Source organism: Pogona vitticeps, chromosome 1, assembly GCF_051106095.1.
Source record: "Pogona vitticeps strain Pit_001003342236 chromosome 1, PviZW2.1, whole genome shotgun sequence".
NCBI classification, from domain to species: Eukaryota; Metazoa; Chordata; class Lepidosauria; order Squamata; family Agamidae; genus Pogona; species Pogona vitticeps.
The window spans coordinates 49,901,417-49,929,151 of NC_135783.1; the positions used below are offsets into that span (position 1 = coordinate 49,901,417).

Below are 27,735 nucleotides of genomic sequence, written 5' to 3' on the forward strand. Positions count from 1 at the left end.
GGGAGGAGGGAGGGGGGGCACAAGGACCTTGAATCGGCCCTCGAGCTATCCTGCAGTTCTCAGGAACAAGCAATCCCCAAAATGCCCTGTCCTCAACACCACTGCTCAGCTCTTGTACTCCTTACATTTATGATATCCCGCACCTGTATAATACATGCATAAATTTAAAATTCTGCATACCTGTATAATGTATACATTTATAATCCCCCCCAATACCTGTATAATAAATGGGGAAGGAGATTAGTTTATGGTGAGAGGGGAAATTAGAAAGAACCTGGATGAGCACTCTGTTGCTGTATTCATACCTCAATAAGTATAAGGCAGCAAGAATTTTTAAAAAGTAAACATAAAATATAAAAGAAATGTTTCCATAACATTGAAAGAGGCTGCTTTTTAAACTCCTACCCTGGCCACAATAATAGTCTTGGCTAATGTTGTAGCTATTTCTACAGGCTACCCATAATAGTCTTGGCTAATGTTGTAGCTATTTCTACAGGCTACCCATAATAGTCTTGGCTAATGTTGTAGCTATTTCTACAGGCTACCCGTGTTAGTCTGTTGCAGCAAACTAACAAAGAGCAGTGTGACATCTGTAAGTCCTACAGCTTGATTACATAGTCCAATTCTTTATATTCTGATTTCTTGTGTTGATGTAAGTACAATGGTTGTTGTGGGTTTTTTCGGGCTCTTTGGCCGTGTTCTGAAGGTTGTTCTTCCTAAGGTTTTGCCAGCCTTTGTGGCCGACATCTTCAGAGGACAGCACTCTGTGCTCTGGTGCAGTTTGTTTGGGAGTTGTGTACAATGGCCAAAATCACATTGAAAAATTGCTGCTAGTTCAGGAATTAAAATGGTGATTTATTAACTAGCAGTAATTCACTGCCATGATTCACACTGTTAAACTTGTACAGTGGCATAGGTAAGCAGTGGCTGATTTGTGATAAATACTCCACTCTGTGTTTCTGAAGTTATACCAGCCCTGCCCACCTGTTACCCTCTTTTATTTAAGAACATTTTAATAGTGCTTTTCTGTCCTTAGAGAATTCCCAGTGTGGCTTCCTGACTACACACACACATGGAGATATAAAACAATCACAGTCAATTCAGTTATATTTAGTGCACAATTTAATCCAATACAATAAATTTATTTACATAATGATCAATAACACAATTGAAACTGCAGCAAATGATATTGATTGCCACAATAGGTAATTTAAAAGCCAGTTAGTGGTACTTATTTTAAAAAGTATTTGCCAGCCTCCTAAAAGTCTGTGAAACTTTTCCTAGCCTCTTTCTTCTGAGAGCGGCAGAACATGGAGCAGGACCTCAGATTCTGAAGACATCACAGAAGCAAGTTCATGTGGGACAAGATGGCCTGTAAAAATAACCTTGTCCCAAGATGTTGAGAACTTTATATCCAGTGAACCACACAGTGAACTGGTGCCAGATTCCTCTCCTGGAAGATCAGCCATCAGGAAGGGAGGGGTTTGCCAGCCAAGGACATTTTTACCAATAGAATCGGCTTCTGCCTTTCCCTAACCATTTGCAGCTGATCTATCTTTAAGTAAGGATTATACTGAAGGTCTAGATTGAGCCACCACAGCCCATTCAAGCATCTCGCTTAAAACTGTGGCAAGTTAGAGACTTAGAGCGTGATTACATTGGAATGCTGAATTGGAAGGACTCGGTCTTGCTTCGAAGCCTGTATTGCATTAAAATTGTAATCAACATTCGCACAGGAGCCATAGAACATTTTAGGCGTTCACTACATTGTGGTAGTGAATCTGGACCTCCTCCCTATTAAAAATAGGACTTTTAAATCCCATTTAAAAAAAATTATTAAGGCAGCTTCCCTATCTCCTGCTAAGTAAAGAATAGTTCTCTTATGCCCCACCTCCATTTCAAAGTTTTTATGTGCAGGACTGTGTAGCAGAACTGAACACTAAAAATAATGATCAGAATAGAATGTTATTTTAATGTCAAAAATAATATTGAAGGAGATGTAGGATGATTTTTTTTTCTTTTAAAGTTTAACTGATTTAACTGATTGGTTGCAGGTGTCTTTTTTTTTTTTACTTTTTATGTTGTTCTGATATTTATGTTGTTATTTAATGTTCTTGATGTTTAATTGTGAACTGCCCAGAGTGGCCTTAGTAGCCAGATGGGTGGTCTATCAATCAATCAATCAATCAATCAATCAATCAATCAATCAATCAATCAATCAATCAACCAACCAACCAATCAATCAACCAATCAATCAATCCAGTGTTCAAACTGGATATGTTGGGATTGGCAATCCAGCCCACAGCCCTCTTTCTTTCTTTCTTTCTTTCTTTCTTTCTTTCTTTCTTTCTTTCTTTCTTTCTTTCTTTCTTTCTTTCTTTCTTTCTTTCTTTCTTTCTTTCTTTCTTTCTTTCTTTCTTTCTTCCTTCTAGTCCCACCTCTGGATTTCCTTTTATGATTAGTTGTAAAGCAGTTTGGTTTTAAATACACACATTCCATGGTATCCGCTTTCATTTCATCTTGCTTGCTTCTTTTTCCTATGCCTTTAAAAAAATTATATGTGTAGGTGATCCCGCCCTAAACTCAAAGGCAATAAAATAAAAATTTAAAAAAATCAGGATCTCATTGTTACACCTCCATCTTAATATCCACCACTAAGGAAACTACTTTCAGTCAAACATACCTATACAATTTTAATGTGAAGATAGTCACAATAGTCTGAACATACAAGGATTCACAAGATCTAACATTAATTAAGCAGTTTACCTGAGGGATTATAGCTTGGAAAGTAACAAGATAAAGCCCATCCTGAAATCCCACACGTGGTGTAGGATTTTTACATGTGCAGCAACGAAAGAGCTACAGGAGAGATTGGTGGATGTGTTGGCTGGAGGAGTGGTGGCAAAGAAGAGTTGCAAATGTCCCCTGGTTCAGGAGGATCCAGGAGGACCCAGAGAGGTGTTGTTTTGTAGACAAGCCAGGTAAAACTTCCCTGGCTTTCAGTGAAATATCCTCTCTGGTGATCCCAAGTGGCTTGGGGGGGGGGGAGAGGTGAATGCTGGCACTACAGATATGCTCCCATCTGCAGGGGGAAGCCCAATCAGAACCTCCCAGCATGACAAAGTTTCAGCCCTCTATATGTAGAGAAAAGAAGCCAGTTCGGCAGAAAAAAGACTGGACCAATTCAATTCATCCTTGTACATCATGCAGACCGGGGGGGGGGGGGATCTTTGAACTCACTCATTTTATAACAGGAGCAAATCCTGTGGTATCTCACCATCTAGTTGCCCTCAGACTATACAAAAGGGCAGAATCTGGTGAGCAGGATTTCCCCTTCTCTTTACTTTTCCACAAGCAGTTACTCAGAGCCATAACTAACAATTTTTGCACCCAGGGCAAGCTCTGCGAAATACTCTCCCAAATCCACTTAATAATTCGTAATGTGAAAATAATACAAGTAATCACAGCATTTGGCATCTTGCCATCCTCTTCCTCCACAGTACTGTCAGCGCTACAAAAACAAATTAAAAGTATATTTAATATCTCTTTATTTATCAAGCTTTAGCTATCAGATCTATCTGCCTATTGTTTACCATACCATATATATTAGTAAGTTTAAACATCTCTCTGATTTATTCCCTTTTTTAAAAAAGTTAAATGTTCTCATTCATGGTGGATGCACCACATTCACCAACTCCTTTTCCCATCCTTGATGGGAATTTACACCAATGTCTCAAAATTGCTAGTTGCACTCCTGCAGAGAAAGCTTAAGCAGGCACTTAAACATCCCCAAATCTTCAGGAAGCGAAGCTAGTCTTTAAGCTAAATAACCTGAACAGTATCCATCAAAATAGGACAAGCGCGTGCAGTGTGAAATATCCATGCATCCAGCTCTATGCATGACTACAATCCAGTGTGAATAGAAATGTCACATATAAAGGGATCCAGGGCAAGGGACCTGCTAGAAGTCAGCCAAGTTCATGCACCCTCTCTTGCTCAAGGAATCAGGGCCCGGCCATTCCCTGCATTTGGCTTATGTACTTGCAGGGAGACGTGCATATATGTACATAGATGCACACAAGATAAGAAATAAACCACAGAGACCCTCAGTAAATATTCACAGAATTGCCTGCACTAAAAGATATCATATCCTTCTCAGTAGTGAACTAAAGATAGAATACATATTTTAGCAAAACGTGCGTGAGTGAATGGGATTTACGTTAATCTTCAAACATTCGTCATGCCTCAGAATGATATAATATGCATTTCTTAATTGGCCACAAACCCTCTCATGGTTGGGCCCTGGAACTGTAAACGCAAAATATTCTCTTAAATGTGGCTTACTCCTGAGCTATTAGTTTTAACAGTGACGTCTCTAAATAGGAGATCCCAGACAAGAGAAAGAGAATGCTAATTAATACAATTTACTTAGACTCAACAGCGCTGAGTATATTGAGGTTTCACATTCCCAGTCACAGTGTCATTCACTGTAATTGCATTCAGATAAATGTACCAGTTAGAGATGGGAGGGGAGAGCAAACTAAACTGAGACTGTTGTACTTTGAACATGTAATGAGAAGTCAAGACTCATTGGAAAAGACAAAAATGCTAAGGAAAATGGAAAAAGACCCAACCTTTCAAGCCCGAAAAACCCACCACAACCAGTAGATCCCAGCCATGAAAGCCTTCGCGAATACACTGAAATGGACTGTCCCAGCAAAAGGAGCCACAGCCTTCAGTTTGTAAGAACTGAGCGGGGCTGTTAATGATAGGAACTTTGGGAGGTCATTAATTTATAGGGCTGCCAAAGACTGCAGGTGACTTGATAGTCCATAACTACAACACTGATGAGTAAATTCAGTGTAACTCTCTCCCTTATTGCAACCTTTATTTAGCTAATAGTGTGATTTGGCTGCAAAAAAAGCAAATGCTATTTTAGGCTGCATTAATAGAAACATAGTTTCCAAATCCTGTGAGGTGCTAAAAAGGTAAAGGTAAAGGTTCCCCTTGACAATTTTTGTCCAGTTGAGTTCGACTCTAGGGGGCGGTGCTCATCCCCGTTTCCAAGCCATAGAGCCAGCGTTTGTCTGAAGACAATCTTCCGTGGTCACATGGCCAGTGTGACTTAGACACGGAACGCTGTTACCTTCCCACCGAAGTGGTCCCTATTTATCTACTTGCATTTGCATGCTTTCGAACCGCTAGGTTGGCGGGAGCTGGGACAAGCGACGGGAGCTCACTCCGTCGCGTGGATTCGATCTTACGACTGCTGGTCTTCTGACCCTGCAGCATAGGCTTTTGCGGTTTAGCCTGCAGCGCCAGTCCCTCTCTAATCCAGCACTGGTCAGGCCTCACCTTGAACATTGTGTCCTGCACAACACACTTCAAGAAGGATGCTAACAAATTGGAACAAGTTCAGAGGAGGGTGACAAGGATGATCGGGGGTGGTGGTGGCTGAAAACCAAGCCTTATGAGGAAAGGCTGAAAGAACTGGGCATGTTTAGCTTTGAAAAATGAAGTCTGAGGGGTGATATGATAGCACTTTTCAAATATTTGAAAGGCTGCCATACAGAGGAGGGGCAAGGATCTGTTCTCGATCATCCCAGAGTGCAGGACATGCAACAATGGGCTCAAGTTAAAGGAAGCCAGATTTCTGTTGAATACCAGGAAAAAAATCCTAACTGTCAGAGCAGTACAGCAGTGGAACCAGTTACCTCGGAAGTTGGTGAGTGCTGCAATACTGGAGGCATTCGAGAAAAACTTAGATTATCACCTGGCAGATATGCTTTGGCTGTATTCCAGTATTGAGCAAGGGGTTGGACTTGATGGCCCTGTAGGCCCCTTCCAATTTCACTTTTCTATGATTCTATGAACCTTGGAATATTTTATGCTACAGTACAAGTAATCACATCACTCAGCATCTTGCCAGCATATCTGCTGATATATACTCTTTCATTGTTTTTTTTTTTAACAGTTGTGGATCTGGTCTGGGTATGCTGCTTATGGTTGTTTCCCAGAACATAGTTGTGTGATATGCAGGTATACCAATGGAGCCTTTGTGGGAGCAGCACCCTGATTATGGAACTCCCTCATGAGGAGGATGGATTGTCACTTTCCTTATTTTGCTTTTGGTGGGAGATAAGGAGTGTTTTGTTCTATCTCCATGTTGTTTATTATTCTGCCACTGTTTTTTTTAAACCTTGATGTTCCTACTAAACTTTATAACAGGGCTGTTATTTTCTCCTGCAGCCCTTTGTTTTTTGTGATGTTTTAATGTTTTTATTATATGTCATTGCTTGATGGAGAGCATGATTTAGAAATCTATTTAGAAATATTTATGCATAAATAAATAATAACAACTAGGCTGATGAATATTATTAATGTATGCAAAATGTTTAACATAGTTATGGTTAAATAAATAATATTTATCAGCCCGAGTATTGTTCAGCTCTATATTCAGATTGACTATATTCTCTGCAGCCAAAGATGGAGAAGCTCTATACAGTCAGCAAAAACAAGACCTGGAGCTGATTGTGGCTCTGATCATCAGCTTCTCATAGCAAAATTCAAGCTTAAACTGAAGGGAGTAGGAAAAACCACTGGGCCACTCAGGTATAATCTAAACCAAATCCCTTACGAATACACAGTAGAAGTGAAGAACAGATTTAAGGAACTAGATTTGGTGGACAGAGTGCCTGAAGAACTTTGGATAGAGGCTCGTAACATTGTACAGGAGGCAGCAACAAAAAGCATCCCAAAGAAAAGGAAATGCAAGAAAGCAAAGTGGCTGTCCAACGAGGCCTTACAAATAGCAGAAAAGAGAAGGGAAACAAAATGCAGGGGAGATAGGGAAAGTTACAGAAAATTGAATGCAGACTTCCAAAGAATAGCAAGGAGAGACAAGAGGGCCTTCTTAAATGAACAATGCAAAGAAATAGAGGAAAATAACAGAAAAGGAAAAACCAAAGATCAGTTCAGGAAAATTGGAGATATTAGAGGAAAATTTTGTGCAAAGATGGACATGATAAAAGACAAAAATGGAAGGGACCTCACAGAAGCAGAAGACATCAAGAAGAGGTGGCAAGAATACACAGAGGAATTATATCAAAAAGTTTTGGATATCCCAGACAACCCAGACAATATAGTTGCTGACCTAGAGCCAGACATCCTGGAGAGTGAGGTCAAGTGGGCCTTAGAAAGCCTGGCTAACAACAAAGCCAGTGGAGGTGATGGCATTCCAGTTGAACTATTTAAAATCTTAAAGGATGATGCTGTTAAGGTGCTACATTCAATATGCCAACAAGTTTGGAAAACTCAACAGTGGCCAGAGGACTGGAAAAGATCAGTCTACATCCCAATACCAAAGAAGGGCAGTGCCAAAGAATGCTCCAACTACCGGACAATTGCACTCATCTCACACGCCAGCAAGGTTATGCTCAAAATCATACAAGGTAGGCTTCAGCAGTATGTGGACCGAGAACTCCCAGAAGTACAAGCGGGATTCCGAAGGGGCAGAGGAACTCGAGACCAAATTGCCAACATGCGCTGGATTATGGAGAAAGCCAGAGAGTTCCAGAAAAACATCTACTTCTGCTTCATTGACTATGCAAAAGCCTTTGACTGTGTGGACCACAGCAAACTATGGCAAGTCCTAAAAGAAATGGGCGTGCCTGACCACCTTATCCATCTCCTGAGAAACCTATATGTGGGACAGGAAGCAACAGTTAGAACTGTATATGGAACAACGGATTGGTTCAAAATTGGGAAAGGAGTACGACAAGGCTGTATATTGTCACCCTGCTTATTTAACATATGAGAATACATCATGCGGAAGGCTGGACTGGAGGAATCCCAAGCTGGAATTAAGATTGCAGGAAGAAATATCAACAACCTCCGATATGCAGATGATACCACTCTGATGGCGGAAAGTGAGGAGGAACTAAAGAACCTTGTAATGAGGGTGAAAGACGAGAGTGCAAAAAACAGTCTGAAACTCAACATCAAAAAAACTAAGATCATGGCCACTGGTCGCATCACCTCCTGGGAAATAGAAGGGGAAGATATGGAGGCAGTGACAGATTTTACTTTCTTGGGCTCCATGATCACTGCAGATGGAGACAGCAGCCCCGAAATTAAAAGATGCCTGCTTCTTGGGAGGAAAGCAATGACAAACCTTGACAGCATCTTAAAAAGCAGAGACATCACCTTGCCAACAAAAGTCCGAATAGTCAAAGCTATGGTTTTTTCTGTAGTGTTGTATGGAAGTGAGAGCTGGACCATAAAGAAAGCTCACCACCGAAGAATTGATGCCTTTGAATTGTGGTGCTGGAGGAGACTCTTGAGAGTTCCCTGGACTGCAAAGAGAACAAACCTATCAATTCTAAAGGAAATCAACCCTGAGTGCTCATTGGAAGGACAGATCCTGAAGCTGAGGCTCCAGTACTTTGGCCATCTCATGAGAAGAGAAGACTCCTTGGAAAAGACTTTGATGTTGGGAAACTGTGAAGGCAAGAGGAGAAGGGGATGCCCAAGGATGAGATGGTTGGACAGTGTCATCGAAGCAACCAACATGAATTTGACACAACTCTGGGAGGCGGTGGAAGATAGGAGGGCCTGGCGTGCTCTGGTCCATGGGGTCACGAAGAGTCGGACATGACTAAATGACTGAACAAACAAACAAACAATTGTTCAGCTCTAATCCATAGGGAAGATCTCTAGCTTTCATCATTCTTGGAATGGGATCTTGCATGTACCAATGTTGGGTACCACTGGGAAGGGAGCTTTACAGGTTTAATTGTCCCTTGCTACTAACTTGATTGGTGAAGTTCTTTTCCCACCTCTGAAATTCAAGGCAAACCCTTCTTTCTGTTTGTTTGTTTTTGCTTCCATTGCTTTGTTGATAACTTCTTTCTTCTTTCTCTGACCATCCTCCAAACAGCAAGCATGCAGGGTCTCCTTCAGGCTAGAGACTCCATTTCTCCCTTTTTCCTTCTGGCTGTAACTGCAGATGGTTACTGCAAGTAAATATGCCTTTTTCCTACATAAAATTCTTCTAGAGTGATTTTTACCATACAAACTGCTAGTTTTGTGTACAAAACAGACAGGGTGATAAGACTGGGATGGTCTTTCCACAGTTCTGTGTTGTTATTTTTTTTTCTATTTTATACTATGTTAACTAAAAGGAATAACCAAATTCCTAATTAAAAATACCCCTCTTTTTTTTAACCAAATTTCTCCAATACAAAAGTGTATTGTTTTTCCAATCAATGGAACTTTTTAATCACTTGTGATACAAATCCTCCTGCTTTCAGCAGGTCTTCTAAACATGATTCCTTCTGGAGCCAACACCATATTTTTACCCTGCTTGCATCTCACGAGGTCCAAGTCAGTGCATGTTTATTTATAAGTCCTACCGAGTTTAGTGCAGCTGTTTCCCAGTTAGATGCATACACAAAAGTATAGCTCTAGTCTCATTTCCGTTTCAGAATTCTCATTTCTGATGTAGAGTTCAACCACCACAAACTTGTCATTTAGAATGGAACAAAAGAATATTTTTCTTCCTTGAGTAATTCTGTTTGCTTAGGTGCTTGAATACTTGAAGACTGACTCACTTCCATATTTCTGCCGAACGTATGTCAGTTTGTTAAGTATAATGAAATAATATGATCTAGAAATTGCAATTTCCCATCTTTCCATTATAGAAGCTCTGCTCCAAATATAGGACAGATTAAATATTTTAAGCATTTGAAATGTCTATGAGGGGAGCAGGAGAGCAAGAGAGAGACAAAGAGGTCTAGTTTACAATTTAATCTGCTGATGATTTCTACTGATTTTGAAGATGTGGGTATGTGCTTATGTCCCATGTCACAGCTTTGAAGGATGTGCAACAATAAAGATGTTTCAGTGTCTCCTAATTTCCTTCCATTTGTTTTTCCCTTAGAAGGAATGGTTGGTGTCACTATTGCTCTGCCTTGGTATATTATGCTACTGGGTTTTTGTGACACAAAGATTCATCTCAGCCAGTGGTAGAACTCTTCTGGTAGCAGCAGGCTTTAGCAAAACTCTGGTAGATGAAGATGTCCAAAAAGATAAGGAAAATAAAGAAAAGCGTCACCTGACTGATGGTTCTCCTATCATTAACAGCCCTACTTGAGTCTTGTAAATTAAAGGACATGCCTTCCTTTGTTGAGTCGTGAATGACGTGGAAGTTACAACCAGGTAGAATGGAAGCAGTTCCTGAAAAGAAGAAGAGTGATGGATGGGGCAATTCTCTCAGCAGTGACAGAACAGCTGTCTTTCTCATATCTGTTTCCATTGACTCCTGGTAGAATGGCTGCTGCCAAGTGACACCAGAAGGAAGGAAGAAGGTCAGCTGATTTTCCTAAAGCTACTGAGCCAGTGCTTGGCTAAGCTGGCATCTGACTAAGCACTTTCAGTCTCTTTGAGCACAACGTGTAACATCATATAGGCAAGAAACTTTATCATCAAAGTGCCTGACAAATTTGTCACAGCAAGGAATTCATGGCAGACAGATCAACAAGGTCTGTGATTCAAAGTCCAGTCAATTGTTTGACTTTTTCCTCCCCTTCTGGATAGCAGATTTCTCTGATGTGATCATAAACCTCCTCTGGAAAGCCCCTTCAAAAGACACCTGGATGACCTCATCCTTAACCAGGTGCAAGGAAGGTCTGCTCCCTCCTTTGATCCAGCTTTCCTAATCAAAATTTCCCCTAAATGACCAAGAAGCAATTATGTAACTTTTAGTGGCCGTGGAAACATTGCCAAAGGATGTGTCTGGCCAGTCCTGGCCAGTAGGTGTAACCAAATTTAACCCTATTCCAAAACTAAAAACATAACTGATGGTCTCAAATGCACAGTCAACAAGTGACTATATCTAAGTGTAGACTATCACTACAAGCAAACACAAAGGATCGGGGTGGTGGGTGGTGGGGATATGTCCATAGTGATCCAGTGTGGAACTCAGTTGAATTTATTTCAGCTGTCTACTTTCACCTATGCTCAACCTGTATATTTCTAAACAAATACAAATATTACAAATAACCAGCATGTCTCCAATGATTCCTCCCTTCTAAAATAACTTGGAACACTTGGGGAGCATAACAATATTATAATCAGAGTTTGGGAAAGTTACTATTTTGGATTACAAATCCCAGATCTCCCAACCAGCATAGCCAAAGCCAATGGAAATGCTGGCTAGAGGATTCTGGAAGTTCCTGTATAGACCAAAAAGTAATTGCCCAGGCTCTATATCCTATATTGGGTAATACCAATGGTCCCCAACCTTGGGCCTTCAGATGTTCTTGGACTACAACTCCCATAAGCCTTCACCACCACCTCTGCTGCCCAGGATTTCTGGGAGTTGAAGTCCAAGAACATCTGGAGGCCCAAGGTTGGGGACCACTGGGTTATACCATTAAAAGCAAAGCAAAACAAAAGTAAGAGATCAAAAAGCTGCTTCAGAAATTCTTCTTCCTGTGAACATATGGAGTAAGAAATCATAGCATGTCCACTGGCAGTCTCATCTCCACCACCTTTGTTCCCTCCAGCTCCACACCTCTTGACCTCCCCAAATTCAATGCAGATCTAAAGGGTGGGGGAAAAGTCTATACAAACCAGTATCAAATGTGTAGCATTCAGGTAAACAAACGAGTTGTGTTCCTGCTTTATGTATTCAATAAATTGAATGGAACACCGAAAGAACCATTTTTGAAGATGAGTGAATTAAATCTCATGAGAATGTACCAAACTAAAATAGTATAAAGAGATCCTGGCTTCTCATGAATTTGTATTCCCAAAAAGTTCTGTGAAGAAGCAGCCATTCTTTAGAGGCATGAGCTGCCCTTGCATCTTTATTTGAGCTCCCTGTGTTACCACAAGGAGCCACAGGGAGCGTCTAAGCTCCTCAAGGCCAAGGTCAACGGCCCTGTGGATTAATTTAAGGGTCTCTAGCTAAATCCACATGGAAACAGAACTTTCCCAGAGTCAGCCTATAGATGTATTTAAAAGTGGGCCATTATGTCTCTAGCTCTTTCACTCATCTTTTGGCTTCCCAGTGTTTCTAACATATCACCTTGGTACTTGGTCCAGTTCTATAAGAGTTCAAGCCCCAAGAGTGCTACTCATGATGGTTTCACATAAAATTTAAAGGGGATTGGTGCCAATTTGATGCTTTGCAATACCTCAAGTGCCAGTGATCAAGAGGCACTTTACTGGAACCAACGTCTAGATTCAGCCTTTTAGAAATGATCACAGTCACTATGATATTACACCTCCAAAACACATGTAGAAGAATATCATGGTTGCTGGCACCGAGAGGTCCAAGAAATCCAACCCAGCTGTATTGCCCATGTGTGGTTGAAAGACTATAGTTTGCTATGATTTTATTGCAAATGCAGATGGGCAGGATACAAATCAAATCAAATGAATGAATGAATGAATGAATGAATGAATGAATGAATAAAAATTGCTCTGGAAAATGAATAAAAATGAGTTGGAAGTGCATCTGTTTGCATGAGGGTATTCTGGACACAGTGGTTCATGATCTGGATTGGTCAGGAACATCTAGTTAATTTGTAAATAGATCTGGATCGGTCAGGAACATCTAGGTAATTTGTAAAAATTAATTTGGTTTGCTTAGTTGTGAAGTATCACCACTGAGATGGATGGATGGATGGATGGATTTGTTTGTTTGTTTAGCAAAATTTCTGGGATTCCTATATATATATTATCCTTTACAGATTAGATTTCAGAAAATACTGGTGCTATTCTTCTGTGTGTATGACACTTTCTGATTTTATGCTTTTAAGAAGTTTGTAAGCTGCCTAGAGTGCTACTTTTTAGTGGAAAGACAGGAGTATAAATGTAATAATGAATTAAAAAATTAAAAAATAATGAAGTCAACGTTTAAATGGATTTAATTATTGTAAGTTTCGCATTAATCCATGTCTTCCAAACAGTGTAAGAGGGCAGTGTTGTCATTGTTCATAATGGATGCAAATATGTATTGCTGAAGGGACAATATTTTGTAAATGTTACTTGTAGTTAATAAGGTATCTTAAAGAGGCAATATTCTGAAATCTAGGACCCCCTACAATGCATTCATTCATTATAATTTAACCTGGTTAGGCCCTGTATGAGGAACACCACTTGGTCTGTATCTTCAAGGACCTATATGTGGAGCTACCTGCTGTATATGTGGAAGAGCTTGTTGGTGAAAGAACACCCAGAAACTCCACATCTGCTGCCTTGAGTTCCATCAAGAAAAGGAGGATACAATCAAAGCAGGAGACATGGGCCTTCCCAGGCCAGCTTCTACATACTGGCCGTAACCAGGCCCAGACTTGTATAACATCAGTCAAGTTGCTACATCAGTGGCCTTCAGACTATGCCCTGAGGTAAGTATAGTTCTGCAGCTCTCCCTTAAAAACAAAACAATTAAATGAAGTGAAGAGTGTTGTTATATCCAGAATTGCAGTTGCAGAGAGAGAGTTGTGAGAATGACCACAAGATGCACTCTTTGCCTTGAACCTTTGAGATCCTTCATGGACATGTTAACACTATGTGCTGTTTGCCCTTGCATTATAGAAACTATAATAACCTGAACTACAGGTATTCCTCATTTCCCAATAAAATTCAGTAAACAGGAGAGTGAGTGGACCAATTTTTCTATGGCATTACTTCCAGTCTGCACTGGGGGGGTAAAGCTTTGGGTCTCCCTTGAACATGTTGCTTTCGGGGAAAACCTTTGCATCTAGAGTTATATGCCAAGGAACTGTGTCCTATCTGTCACAGAACGCCTGTATTTTGTTGGCCAGTTGAATATCCTAGGTTGTGTTACAGCCTGCTATAATAACTGGAGCTATAGTTTTACAGAAAATGGGCATGAACTCTTGAAAATAAATACTTCTAACTATCCTGCTTCCCCAGTTTCAGAGAAAATTGTCCACTATGACTGATAAGCTTCCAAGGAATAATACAACCAGGAAACCATTGACCTAGGAGGGAGAAGCAGCAGCATTCCTCATAGTGCCCCCTGGCTTCCATTCAGTATTACTGACAAGCAATATTACTGACAGGAGCCTGACTCACAATGTAATCAACATTACTACCTTTGAGACTGATGTGGAAGCTTCAAATGGTGCAGAATGTGGCAGCCAGACTTCTTAGTGGAATGAGAAGACATTAGCATATCTCTCCCACACTGGCTGCTTTGCATTGGCTGCCCGTTCGTTTCTGCATTGATTTCAAAGTCTTAATGATGACATATAAAGCCTTAAACAGTTTAGGACCTCGATATTTGGTGGAATGCCTTCTCCCACCTAGATCTACTCGTATCACTTGTCATAGCCAGGAAAGATGGTTGAGGGGCCTTACACAGAGGGAGGCCTGGAAGGAAAGAACGAGAAACTGGGCCTTCTCGGCAGTGGCCCCTCGACTATGGAATAGTCTTCTGTCTGTGATTTGCCTGGCTCCCTCGCTGGGTGTTTTCAAGAGCCAACTTAAGACCTGGCTCTTTAGGCAGGCCTTCCCCCCCCCCATCACTACCTGAGCTTTACTTTTTCTATTTTAATGTTCTATTTTTTTCTTTTTCCATTTTGACTGTTTTTCCATCTTGAACTACATTATTATTATGTTTAAATTGTGGTGTAAAGTGTGTGTGAATTGTTTTTATGCTACTTGTTGTAAGCTGCTCAGAGTAGGCGCTGTCTAGATGGACGGGATACTGTATAAACTTAATAAATAAATAGTAAATTACTAGGGGTGGGGCTGGGGGAATGAAGATAAACTGTAGGTTGTCCATGATAATATGTATTGGATGAAGAATTTGTGGAATTGATAGTGTGTGTCTCGGAGAGGAGATCTGTGTTATTATGTGCCAGGCATGTGCTTATGTGTGCACGCCACATATGCTTATGTGGCGTGCTCTGGTCCATGGGGTCACGAAGAGTCAGACACAACTAAACGATGAAACAACAATGTGCCAGGCCCTAAGCAATGTAAAGCCTTGGCCCCAATAGCTAGTAAACCTGGTTCATTAACCAGATCCAGATTTGGTTGAAAGAGGTTTTCATCTGGCTTCTTTTCCTTCTAAATTAGTTTGAGACTTGGTTTTGCCTAGTTCTACAGAGGAACAGAAGTAGAACACACATGTAGAATCTGGATTTCTCATACAACCATGAGCTCTCAACAATTGCACTGTCACAAATTTCCCTAGGTAGCAGAAATGACCCAATGTATTTTTTTTTTTTTGCCTTAAGTGGAGAACAAGATGACACCCTTGTCTTCCTGTTCCAAATCAGAATAGCAACTGAATCTCAAATTACTTAGCATGTATGTGCTTTTCCTGATTCCTACATCTTACATTCATCATCATAATGATCACAATCTTAAAAATGCCGAGTTGGAAGGGATCCTATGAATCATTGACTCCAGGCCCTGTCAAGAAGGCATAGCCGAGAATCGAACTCCCAACGTCTGGCTCCACAGCCAGAGTCCAGCATGTTTGTTTTCTGTTTGGTCACTGGAAGGTGAACATCAGCTTAATTTGCAAGTCTGACTGCTAAGCAACTGGATCTCTGAGAAAATCACATTACTGGATGGCAAATACTGCCAATTGCAAAGAATAGGAATTTGCCTAAATGCCTAGTTGGCTTTTCAACAGTTGTGGTACAAGACACCTTCCACTGCACCTGAGAGGAGTAGATTTGCCTAAGGGCAGACTGTTTGGAATATAACAATTCAATCCTCCAGCAGAGGAGAATGGCCTGGTACCCTGTCCCTTGTACATCATCCAAGATTTGCTGCCTCACATGGCTGCCTCATAAGTAAATATACTTTTTTACATTGTTGGAAAAGGCTCTATTTTTCTTTTCGAGGTAAATTATTTACCTGCAGCACTTAGATGTGCCAAAGCAATTTTACCTGAAAGTACAATATTTTCATATCCAGGAGGAGAGAAAAACTCATAAAAGTGACAGGAAATTCCACAAGTTCCTGATGGTGGGGTTTCCAATAAATTTCCCTGACAGGGATGGGCTGAAGACTCCAGTAGAGCAGACAGTTCAGAATGCCTCAGGATGCTATGATCGCTTACAGCAGCCTTTCCCAATTTGGTGCTCTCAAGTTCTACTGGACTAAAACTATCTTCCCCAGCCAGCATGGAGGAGGAAAATGGGACACATAATAGCAGGATGATAAGATTCCTATAACAATCTCATTTGATTATCTTATACTCTACAAGGTGGATGTTTCACAGGGAGAGGATGATGTTTTAATTGAGTTTCCGTATAAGTCTTCACATCTATATTACTTGAATTTCATCTTCCCTCAGCTGTGTTCCAGCCTGTCATTAACCTTTAAAATCTTGCATCTCTCTTTCTTCCCTACAAAACTTGCTTCTAGTTTTGTATCTTTTGCAAATATGATAACTAACGAATCTCCTCTTCCATCCAGTTATAGAAATTTTGACCATCACAAGAGCTTCAGGACTTGGAATGGCAAATGACCTCAACTAGCTCTGTCTCTCTCTCTCTCTCTCTCTCTCTCTCTCTCCATCTGTCAACAGTATTGTACCATCAATAGTTTAAAATATTGTCATTAGGTCACAGAAGTGGTTTTTGTTTCATGGTAGCCATCACATGAGCCTGGATTAAAGCCCTGTTAAGTGGTAGATTTAGAAAGACACAGATGTTTTCATTAATACAAGAGAATTCTGAGGCAGGATTGATTATTCATTTATAATGTGTTTATCCAGCTGTTTTCAGAGGGCTGGATTTGCTTACTGAGAATTCATGTTAGTCTCTGAGATATGTGCTTCTCTCAGCTGTGGGGTGATAGATTAAGCCTGGGGCTGAAAACATTTGAGGAATTCTACTTTTCAACAAAGGCCACAATGTGCCACAAGAAGAACAGTCACCCTGCCTTGGTTGCTTTGCAAAATGGACTTTCCCCTACAGGACGAGTGTTGAATCTTTGCTCCAGAGGGACTGGGTGTGTTCTGTGCAGGATCCTTCCTCAGGAAGCTGTACCATTGCACTGCTATGGTATAGGCATTCTTTTTTGTCCCTTTTGTGAGTTGTGTTCCAAGTTTATGGTTGTAGGGAGGACACTGGCACCCAACCGCCTATGGGGGCCTGAATGAATGGGGCACTGTGACACTACAGTGCATGTTTCAGTGTAAGAATAAGTGCTGTGTGTCTGTACCATCATGAATTCTTTGTCTTCTTCCACTCATGGGACTGCACATGGCCACGGGTAGCAGCAGAGTCTATGATCATTGAGCACTGGCAGAGCTTCCTGGAACACCAGAGGCTCGTCTGCCGTTTTAATGTCATTGGTGTATCTCCATCTCTGCATAATGGGCATATAGGTAGGATTGCTCTGCTCAAACAGAAAGCGAATGCAACTCTCTCTGCCCAACTCTGACAGTCAAACAAGTGCTTTTCTCATACCTCAAGATGCCTGCCTGAAATTCAGTGCTTTTTTAATTTAACAAGAAGCAACAACAACAACAACAAACCCTTAAAGAAACTCAACTCTGTGCTCAGGCTTATAATGTTTTATGCAATCTGTCAGATTTCAAAGAATGTGGTTTTGTTTTGTTTCTTGGCATGGGAATTGGAAGGAAGGAGGAGGGGACGGGCACAGTATTGCAGACGGAGGGGCAATTCGTCAGGCAGCAATGTTCAGTCTCCAAGCAATCCTTACTGGCATTTCTGATATTAAATGGAACCTATTGCCATGTCATGATAATATCCAGGGGTATGCACACAGGCCTTCCAGCTGAATGGTATGTATGTGCCAGATGACAGAGTGACATTTCTCTGCATCTGCAGAAAATCACGGCTGATCTAAAACTAGAACTTCAGGCTGCGTATGACTAATTGGTGCTTATCTCTGTAAAGAATGAAAACAAGAGCTGAGCCTATTTTTCTCCAGAAGTCATTTTCTTTCCCCCTGAGACTTGTTCTGAATTGATATTTCCTTTTTCTTACTCCTCTAGGAACAGAAAACATATTTGGCAGAGTCCCTCCCCACCCATTTTTGTTCATTTAAAATCCAATTTTCTTGAACAATGTTTTACAAGGCTACCAAGTAGAAGGCATTGTGGGGGGGGATGCAAAATGAGGGACATGAATGCAATATCACCATCTGGCTCTCATTCCTGCGATACTGGGATTGAGATCCTTCCACCTGTGATACTGCAGACAATACAAGCATCATGACTGAAAGCTACTGGTAGCCTATCCTCCATGGATTTTTATAATCCACTTTTATTAAATATGAAAAATGGCCCTACAATCCATTCCTTCAAATACTTTTTGAGGCAAAGCAATACCTTTATTAGACCATTCAAAACTTACAAATTTATTTTATTTATTTAACCATTTATCTGTAGGCACCCTTCAGTCTCGAGAGACTATGGTAATGTGCTCTGAATAGAGGTCTTGGAACAGCATCTAGTGTGGCTGAGAAGGCCAATTCGAGAGTGACAATACCTTTCACACTGAAGACAAATACAATCTGTCCCCTGTCCAGCTCACTGAGCTTTATGCAAAGCTGGAGTGTCCTCTCCAGAGCACGAAGCCTGGGTAAAATAATATGGAGGGCAGGCTGTTACCCAAGCAGAAAATCCCCCCTCTCCACGTCGCTGAAATAGTCCAATGGAAAGGCAAGAGCCAATACAACTGGTTTCAGCGACATTGCAGAACATCACGAACAGCCTCCGGGACTCCGGCTCTGGATTTTGCCTCAAGGTTAACTCCTGGAGCCTCTTCCATCGGTGGATATAGCCACAAGGCAGTGGAGGTTTGAAATCGGAGTTTTACTTCTCCTAGATGGGCTGCCTTCCAAGGCTAGCAAGCCCCACCTACCCGCGTTAACCATTTATAGCCCACCTTATATGATAGGATCTCAGGGTGAGTTACAAAACTGTATAAAACTATTTGAGAACATAACATATTTTAATAAATTTAAAATCAAACAACACAAAATTAAAAAAATCCATACCTTAAAAAACATTGCACAGTCCATAATCCTCAACCTCCAAAGACTGTTATAAATAAGTATGTCTTAACCTGGTGCTGAAATGGTGCAAATATTGGCACCAGTCAAGCCTCCTGAAGGAGGGCATTCCACACGTAGGTACCTATAGCAGAAAAAGCCTTTCCCTCACGTGTCCCCATGTAACAACTCTTCTCAATGGTGAGGCACAGAGGAGGCCTTCCCAGCAGATCTGAGTGAATCAAGCTTTTGAGTTCTACAGAACTCCTTGCTAGGAAAGGATGGTAACAAACTTTAAGAAGGCAAATTATTTGAAAATTGGGCCATATATGCTGTTAATGGCTTATGAAGCCAGACTGTCAAAGAAAGCAAAATGGAATTTAGATTCCATATGAGGCAGAGGTAACAACGCTATCATTTTGCGGTCTCTCATTCCATGCAGGTGAAAAGCTGCTCTTGCTCCACCAACAGCCAATTTGGCTATAATTGTCTTTTTAAGTTTTAAGACTTCATTAAGTTTTATTTATTTGTCATTTTCTTATTTGTCTTATTTATAGGCCACCTTTCTTTCAATAAAGGGACTCAAAGGGACTTTACCTGACAGAAATTTCTGGAGAATATAAAAGCTCATTTTATTTGTCCCTTTTAAGTGATCGCGTAAAGGTTTCATTGAAGCTCCAACTGTGTTTCATTTTATTATTTATAAACTACTTTTACTCTAGTTAGCTCAGAGCATGGCTTACATCTTCACTTTTTCTTCACAACAGCAGCTACCGGTATGTGAAGTACGTCAGGCTGACTGAAAGCAACTGGCCCAGCTTTACCCAATGACTTGTATGGCTCTGTGTGGACTAGAACCTTTATTTCCCAAGGCACAGTCCCAGAGAGTAACCATAACAACCTCACCAGATACTCATCTTTTCAAAGCCATCCAGGTTGGTAGCCATCGCACACCTTGCGGCAGTGAATTCCACAGTTCAGCTACACTGTGTGTGAACAAATACCTGCTTTCATCTGTCCTGAATGTCCAACCATTCAGATTAATTGGATGCTTATTGATTCTTAGCTAAGTCCTTCACACTATGGATATTGTTATACACCTCTCTCATTTCTTACCTATCTTGTTTTCAAATTTAAAACAGCCTCCGAACCATAACTTTTCTCTCATGAGGGGAGTCAATGTAGCCCTTTAAACATTTTGGTTGCCCTTCTCTACAGCTGCTCCAATTTGACTATATCCTTTCTGAAATGTGGCGTGCAGAACTGTACAAAGTATTTCCAATGTGGTTTCCCATACTTAAGTTGAAAGGCATTACTGTACCAGCAGTTTCATTTTTTATTCCTTTCCTAATGATCCCTATCATGCAATTTGCTTTTTTCCCATGGCAGTCTGCTCAGATTGCTCAGCATGGGCAATGTTAAAGGTAAGTATGCCATGTATTTCCTGAAAAAACATGGGATTTCTAACACATTTCAGTCTTTTATGAGCACTCAGTGCTTTCAAAGTGCTGTTTGCAAGATCCAATTCAGTCTGGAATGAGAAAAGTTAAATCTACTATCAGTTTCTACATTTCAGACATATTTTTGGGGTCTGACAGCAAACTGTAAAAGAAAGCCTGAGGTAAACATGGAATCCATTTTAGGAGTTCAATAAACTGGGAATATATTTTAGCCTTTGAAAGCTTTATTTCATCAGGGCCATCAAGAAGCAAATGGAGAAGATATTCTTCTAATCCAACAGACTTCAAAAGCCTGGAAGCCTGATTTCCTGGCTCCATCCTGTCAGCCACAAGTTCTCAGAGCTATTTCTCCATGATGAAAATGTAAATTGTAATGGAAGAGTAGAAACTGAAGAAATAAAAATGCTATCCAATAACAAGTGAATGCTGGCATTGCTGGATACAGCTTTTTGGTCCTTGCATATGCAAGACTGAATTTGTAAATTCATTTAAAACATGTGCTAAAAATACTTGAGGAATAGGAATGTTATAGTATATTTCACGGGAAAAAAGTAAACTGAATTAAAAAGGAAAAAATCCAAGTCCATCCCACTTAAGATATATGGAGTCCAAGCCCAGCCATCTTTAATCAGAGTTGGGTCAGTGGGTCTTATCCCTTGACCCAAGTGTATAGAGAAATGAAGTCCAATGCAAATGGCTAACTTTATCACTGAGGTCTATGAAAGAAAAGTGCTTTCTACATCATTGAAAATGATGCATCATAGTGGACAATGATCTGAGTGGGATATGAAGAAATATTGCATGTCTTTAGATTGTATGTGTTGTTGTTGTTTAGTTGTTAAGTCGTGTCCAACTCTTCGTGAAACCATGGACCAGAGCACACCAGGCCCTCCTGTCTTCCACTGCCTCCTGGAGTTGGACCAAATTCATGTTGGTCGCTTCAGTGACACTGTCCAACCATCTCATTCTCTGTCATCCCCTTCTCCTCCTGCCTTCACACTTTCCTAACATCAGCGTCTTTTCCAGGGAGTTTTCTCTTCTCATGAGATGGCCAAAGTACTGGAACCTCAGCTTCAGGATCTGTCCTTCCAGTGAGCACTCAGGATTGATTTCCTTCAGAATAGATAGGTTTGTTCTCTTTGCAGTCCAGGGGACTCTCAAGAGTCGCCTCCAGCACCACAATTCAAAAGCATCAATTCTTTGGCAGTCACCCTCCTTTGTGGTCCAGCTCTCGCTTCCATACATCACTACAGGAAAAACCATAGCTTTGACTATGCTGACTTTTGTCGACAAGGTGATGTCTCTGCTTTTTAAGATGCTGTCTAGGTTTGTCATCGCTTTCCTCCCAAGAAGCAGGCGTCTTTTAATTTTGTGGTTGCCGTCACCATCTGTGGTGATCATGGAGCCCAAGAAAGTAAAATCTATCACTGCCTCCATATCTTCCCCTTCTATTTGCCAGGAGGTGATGGGACCTGTGGCCATGATCTTTGTTTTTTTTTATGTTGAGCTTCACAATATTTTTGTGCTCTCCTCTTTCACCCTCATTACAAGGTTCTTTAATTCCCCCTCACTTTCTGCCATCAGAGTAGTATCATCTGTGTATCTAAGGTTGTTGATATTTCTTCTGGCAATCTTAATTCCGGCTTGGGATTCATCCAGTCCTGCCTTTCGCATGATATATTCTGCATATAAGTTAAATAAAGGTAAAGGTTCCCCTTGACAATTTTTGTCCAGTCGTGTTCGACTCTAGGGGGCAGTGCTCATCCCCGTTTCCAAGCCACAGAGCCAGCGTTTTGTCCGAAGACAATCTTCCATGGTCACATGGCCAGTGCGACTTAGACATGGAACGCTGTTACCTTCCCACCGAGGTGGTCCCTATTAATCTACTTGCATTTGCATGCTTTTGAACCGCTAGGTTGGCGGGAGCTGGGACAAGCGATGGGCGCTCACTCCGTCGCGTGGATTCGATCTTACAACTGCTTGGTCTTCTGACCCTGCAGCACAGGCTTCTGCGGTTTAGCCCACAGTGCCACCATGTCCCTCGGATAAGTTAAATAAGCTGGGGGACAATATACAGCCTGGTCATACTCTTTTCCCAATTTTGAACCAATCAGTTGTTCAATATCCAGTTCTAACTGTTGCTTCCTGTCCCACATATAGGTTTCTCAGGAGACAGATAAGGTGGTCAGGCACTCCCATTACTTTAAGAACTTCCCATAGTTTGTTGTGGTCCACACAGTCAAACGCTTTTGTGTAGTCAATGAAGCAGAAGTAGATATTTTTCTGGAACTCTCTGGCTTTCTCCATAATCCAGCCCATGTTAGATTGTATGTAGATACATGCAAAATTTGCCTCTGGGTGATTTCACCTCAAGTATGAGACTAAGACATCAAGCACATTTTCCTTTGTGTTTTCCGCATTTTGCACACACACAAAAATCTCTGAGCAGAACTAGTATATCCTCTTTTAGAGAATCTAAACATATTCATGGATTCCCAATGAATCCATTGTGGCTAGAGTAACAGACTAGGACTCTGGAGAACAGGCTTCAAATCCCCACTTGGTCATGGAAACTCATGGGGAGTAGCACTGGTAAAACCACTCTTTAGATATATCACCTTGAAAACACTATTAAGGTTGCTATAAGTCTATTCCAACTTAATGGCACAGAAAACTCACACACAAACATACACACGTGGAAGGGCAGGCTGATTGAATGCAGACATGCAAACAACCTCTCCAGTGCTACGTATTACTTTAACTGATTAAAACAAGAAGGAAATCATCATCATCATGGAACTGCAGATATAGTTACTACAGTTTAAAGTTTTGTACATTCTAAAGAACTATACAAAAATAACACTTGAAAATGTGAACAAGATGGGCGGGAAACTTTCATAAAATGAGTCAGGACTGATATGCTTAGATCTAAGTCCTAAGTCTTCTGGCTTAAACTTTGGCGCAATTTTTCTATCTCACATTCTAGAATATGCCACTGTGAATTGTATGCGTAATTGGAGGACACTTGCATTTCAATCAATGTTATAAAAACAAGCAAATGAATCTCAATTATGAATACATTTTGACTTCAGTTTGTAGACTGACCGATGTGCAAGGTGGAAGTGCATGTGATGAAGGATACCCTAATAGTTAGGCCATAATGGCCAAAGTCCTGTTGCTTAGCTCCTTAAATCATGCTAGAGTAAGCCCACTGAATCAACAGGGATTTAGTAAGTCAACTTCTCTATAAGTTCCATTGATTCAAATAGGCCTGCTCTAAGGATGATTAACTTTAGCATAATAAATTGCAGGTAAAGTAGGCACATCTGGATTAATGTGACTGATGGAAAAGCAGACTCGTCAAATCCCCATTGATGCATTGAGCCTACTCTAGTGTGATTTACTATTCTAAGGAACATGATTTTCTCCAATGAACCTGACCATTCTCTTTAAAATGTCACAAGCCCCCTCACTGTTTTGCTGCATCTGCATTGCACTCCAGAACATAGAAACTGTGCATTTTTGGACTACATATCCCAGAATCCCCATAGCAGTATGGCCAATAGGACTTCAGAAGTTGTAACAAAGCACAACTTTTTAAAGCTTTGCACTTTACCCCAGCTAATGACATTTCGGTAAAACCTAAGAAGTTCAGAATGGAGAATTCAAACCCACACCAGATAAAAGACATTCTCCCTTCTGTGCCCCACCAGAATACTGACTTCAATCCACATTACTGGAAGGATTTTAATTTATTTCCATGTACAGTATGACAAGCACGTTTTACAAACCTGTTTGGTTTAAAGCCTTTCTTATTGAATGAAATACAGTGGCTGGCATTTCCATTTCAAAATCCAGTAAATGTTTCCAGATTGCATTCCGGCTTGTCTAGTAGAGTGTGCCAGAGAGAATACAGTATATCTTTGTGTGGTATGAAAATGTTGACCTTCTAGGCAGTGAACACTTTCTGACAGAGGAGTGCTTTCAGCAGAACCTGTATGCTGTGAGATGGACAGAAAGTAAGCATGATCATCATTGCTGAGAATATCTCCATTCCTGCAGATAAAGCTTTCTCTTTAACTGCGAAACTGCACATTAATAAACCTGGTTGCCTCCCTTAGACATTCTTGTTGGAGTTTTTACAACCTCACATGCTGCCTGTGGTTTGAGAGACTTTTCTGTGCTGGGGTGACTGTCAATCTATCCAGCATTAATTAACCATTCCTTCCTATTAATTCAAAGAGAGCCCAACCTCTTTGTTGATCTGTTCACAACTGTAATTAATAATCTTAGAACTGCAGAGATGGCAAGGGCCCTATGAAACATCAAATCCATTCCCTGTCTAGGAGGCACAGTGGAGAATCAAACTTCCAACCTATGCCACCGCAACCAGATACCTATCCAGCAGTTCTATGAAACATTTTTATTCTTCTACAAATGGCTTGGGTTGAGTTATTAAAACCTTTAAGTGCCAGTTAATTAGAAAGAGGTGGACTATCTGGGGAATCTGAATCTATTCTCCTTTGTGAATTTCTATACTTCTACTATGTAGCATAAGGAGTTTTAACAGAAATTCAAAACTCTGCAATAATTGTTACCCTGCCAAGTTAACATTTAGGAAGATCATTGGTCTGTAGTACAAGGTACTCTACTTGCAACACAGACCAATGATTCCAGCTGTCAACACACTGCGATCTGAGACACCAGAGGGTCTCAGGACAGAAAATGAGCCAGGACTCGCCCAAGTTATTCACCTATGCCAATTTATGAAGAAAGTCATGTGACTTAAACTGGGAAACAGGCAAAAGATCTGATGGAACAACCTTGCTGAGCCCATGAAACTTTAGGACTAGTCAGTGCCCAAATGGGAGATCACTTGCAAATCTTATTTATGTTGTTTTCTGTGAAGCAAGGAAGGCTTGAAATAACCAAGCAAAATAAACAGGTTGGGGATTTTATGGAGACCCAACAATGTGTATTTGACTCTCCTACTATGTTATAACCCCTCCCCATAGAGCTATTCTAATATATAGAGGAACTCAGATTTGGAAGCTTGCTTAAGACAATTAGTGGAATTCTGGTTGGTATGTGGGGTCTTCCATGTATAAGATGATACTTTTGTCTAAAATCTTTAGACTAAAAATTGAGGGTCATCTTATACATGGAAATAAGCTGAGGAAAGAACAAAACAGCACATACCTTGCCTCTGCAAACAGGCTTCCTCAAATTATGAGCCTTAAGTAACTGATGTCAGCTGATGTTGTCCAAACCAATTGGAGCACACCTCGTTGGAGGTGGAGCCTGTACGCAGTGCTCAGCAGGGACTCCTACTGTCTGAGCTTTCTGAGCCCAGAGGCTGAACACTCAAAGCTAAATTTTCTTAATTTTGGATTAGAAAAATGGGGCAGCATTGGGGGGGGCGTCTTATAGATGGGAAAATACAGTAATTAAATAATTCAGATAGTTTAATATAGCACAACAAGAAGTAATTGTGGAAACCATTTGTCTGAATGATGGGTTTAAATAAATAAAACATCTAATTTCTGAAAGCCTTATCAACGTCTGGTACGGATTTGTTTGTTTGCTTTTGCTAACAGTCTTGCAACTGTGTTTTGAAGCTATTTTTTTTCCCTCTTCTGGATTCCTTCAGTGCATGGAGAGCAGATGTCATGTCTTCTTGTATGAACAGAGTTGTTTATTATGCTTAGCTGGCTACCTGTATGCCTTCAGGGGGAAATGAAAGCATAAACTTCAACGTCCATTCAACTTTTCTCACATTAGGGAAACAGCTGCCAAATGCTGGGACTGGCACACAGATTGACTGCAAGCGTTATTTTATTCTCTCCCTTGTGACATTTCTTGTATCATAGCAGATAAAATTATTGAGTCTATCAATAAGAAGCTAGACCCACAGGAAGTAGGAAATGCTACAATATACATCTTATAGGCAAAAGCAATAAAGTGAGAAAAGCCAGGTGGAACAAACTGAATGGTCCTCTGCCAAAACACTCAGGTTAACACTGCCATCCAGTGCTATAAACAGCCATTAGGGCAAGCACCACCATCTCTCAGCCACTCTGCCCTGTATAAGCTGCCATCAAAAACAAAACAAAACAAAATAAAAAAAAACAAAAAGGAAAAGGAGGAGATGAAATTGGTGTCTCCCCCAAAGAACAGAACATTTATGCTTTATTTTTAAAGGAAGGTGAATAAAGGTGAGAGATACTGTTGCTTATTCTTCTTGCATGCAGAAGCAGATTAACATCTAGGTTTTGGTACTCTAAATTTTGGTGCCATGGGCAAAACCCCTGCCCTAGTTACAGCCCTGCTGTCATTCATCTCTTGTCGCTAGCAGAGTGCTTTGGTGTAACCTTCTTTCTTTTCAGATTACATGGAATGCTAAAATAAGTCTCCTACAAAAGCAGATATGCTTGGTGACAATGGTGGCCGATGCCGACTAAAGCTGGTGAAACAGAAGTACAGGAGCCAGAGATGGTGAACAAGCTACGGATGGCCATCTGATGCTACCTACTGCTGCTTCATTTCCCCACTCCATAATCCCTCAACTCACACAGATTGTGATGAGGCTAAGAACTCAGCTTGGCTCTACAGGGAGGACCCTGGTCCTCTGTCTCTGCTGGGCATAGCATGAGCTTGAGTGCTGACACAACTCCATTTGCTCTAACGGAACAGCCACTTCTGGTTATTGTGTTGCTTCCTGAGCAATGTTGCCACGTTGCTTTCAGGAGGTTCATGCTGTAGCTTTAAAGCGATGGTTGACATAGAAGGAACAGCTGCACTGGATTTTTCAGCTCATTCCTTCCCTGGTTTCTGCCCACACACACATCTCCTATCATATGTGAAACTCTGGCATGCTAGGTGAGAGGTAAAAAGACCAGCAAGAAATAGGCAGAAGACGCAAACACTGATACTTTCTCCACTTGATCAGTACATTTAAAGATAGGATGTGACTCTTCATACTGGCAACTGGCTACCCTTTCCCCAAATCACAGGATCTTCTTGCAGTATTCAAAAGTCCTGATAGGTAGATGTTTATATACACATGTGGGAGATGGGGGAAGATTTTACATAGGCCAGACAGGGCAACCTCTTTGGAAAACAATAAATGGGCAAAGATATGACATCTGAAATAGCAAAATACCAAAAACAAACAAATCAAACAAAAACAGCAGGGCATCCTTCAGTCTCCCAGGATGCTCTGTGTCTGACCTCAAGGTAGCTATCCTGAAAC

At 40.9% G+C, this 27,735-nt stretch overlaps 1 long non-coding RNA gene across 1 annotated transcript; it reads right to left on the bottom strand.

The window, feature by feature from the left end:
* Nucleotides 1-2,405: 2,405 nt before the first annotated feature.
* Nucleotides 2,406-27,653, bottom strand: LOC144585857 (uncharacterized). The gene is made up of 2 exons (XR_013540446.1): nucleotides 24,275-27,653; nucleotides 2,406-3,511 (listed from the first exon to the last, which is right to left on the bottom strand). It is a non-coding gene; the product is annotated as an uncharacterized LOC144585857 (long non-coding RNA).
* Between the last annotated feature and the right edge of the window lie 82 nt (nucleotides 27,654-27,735).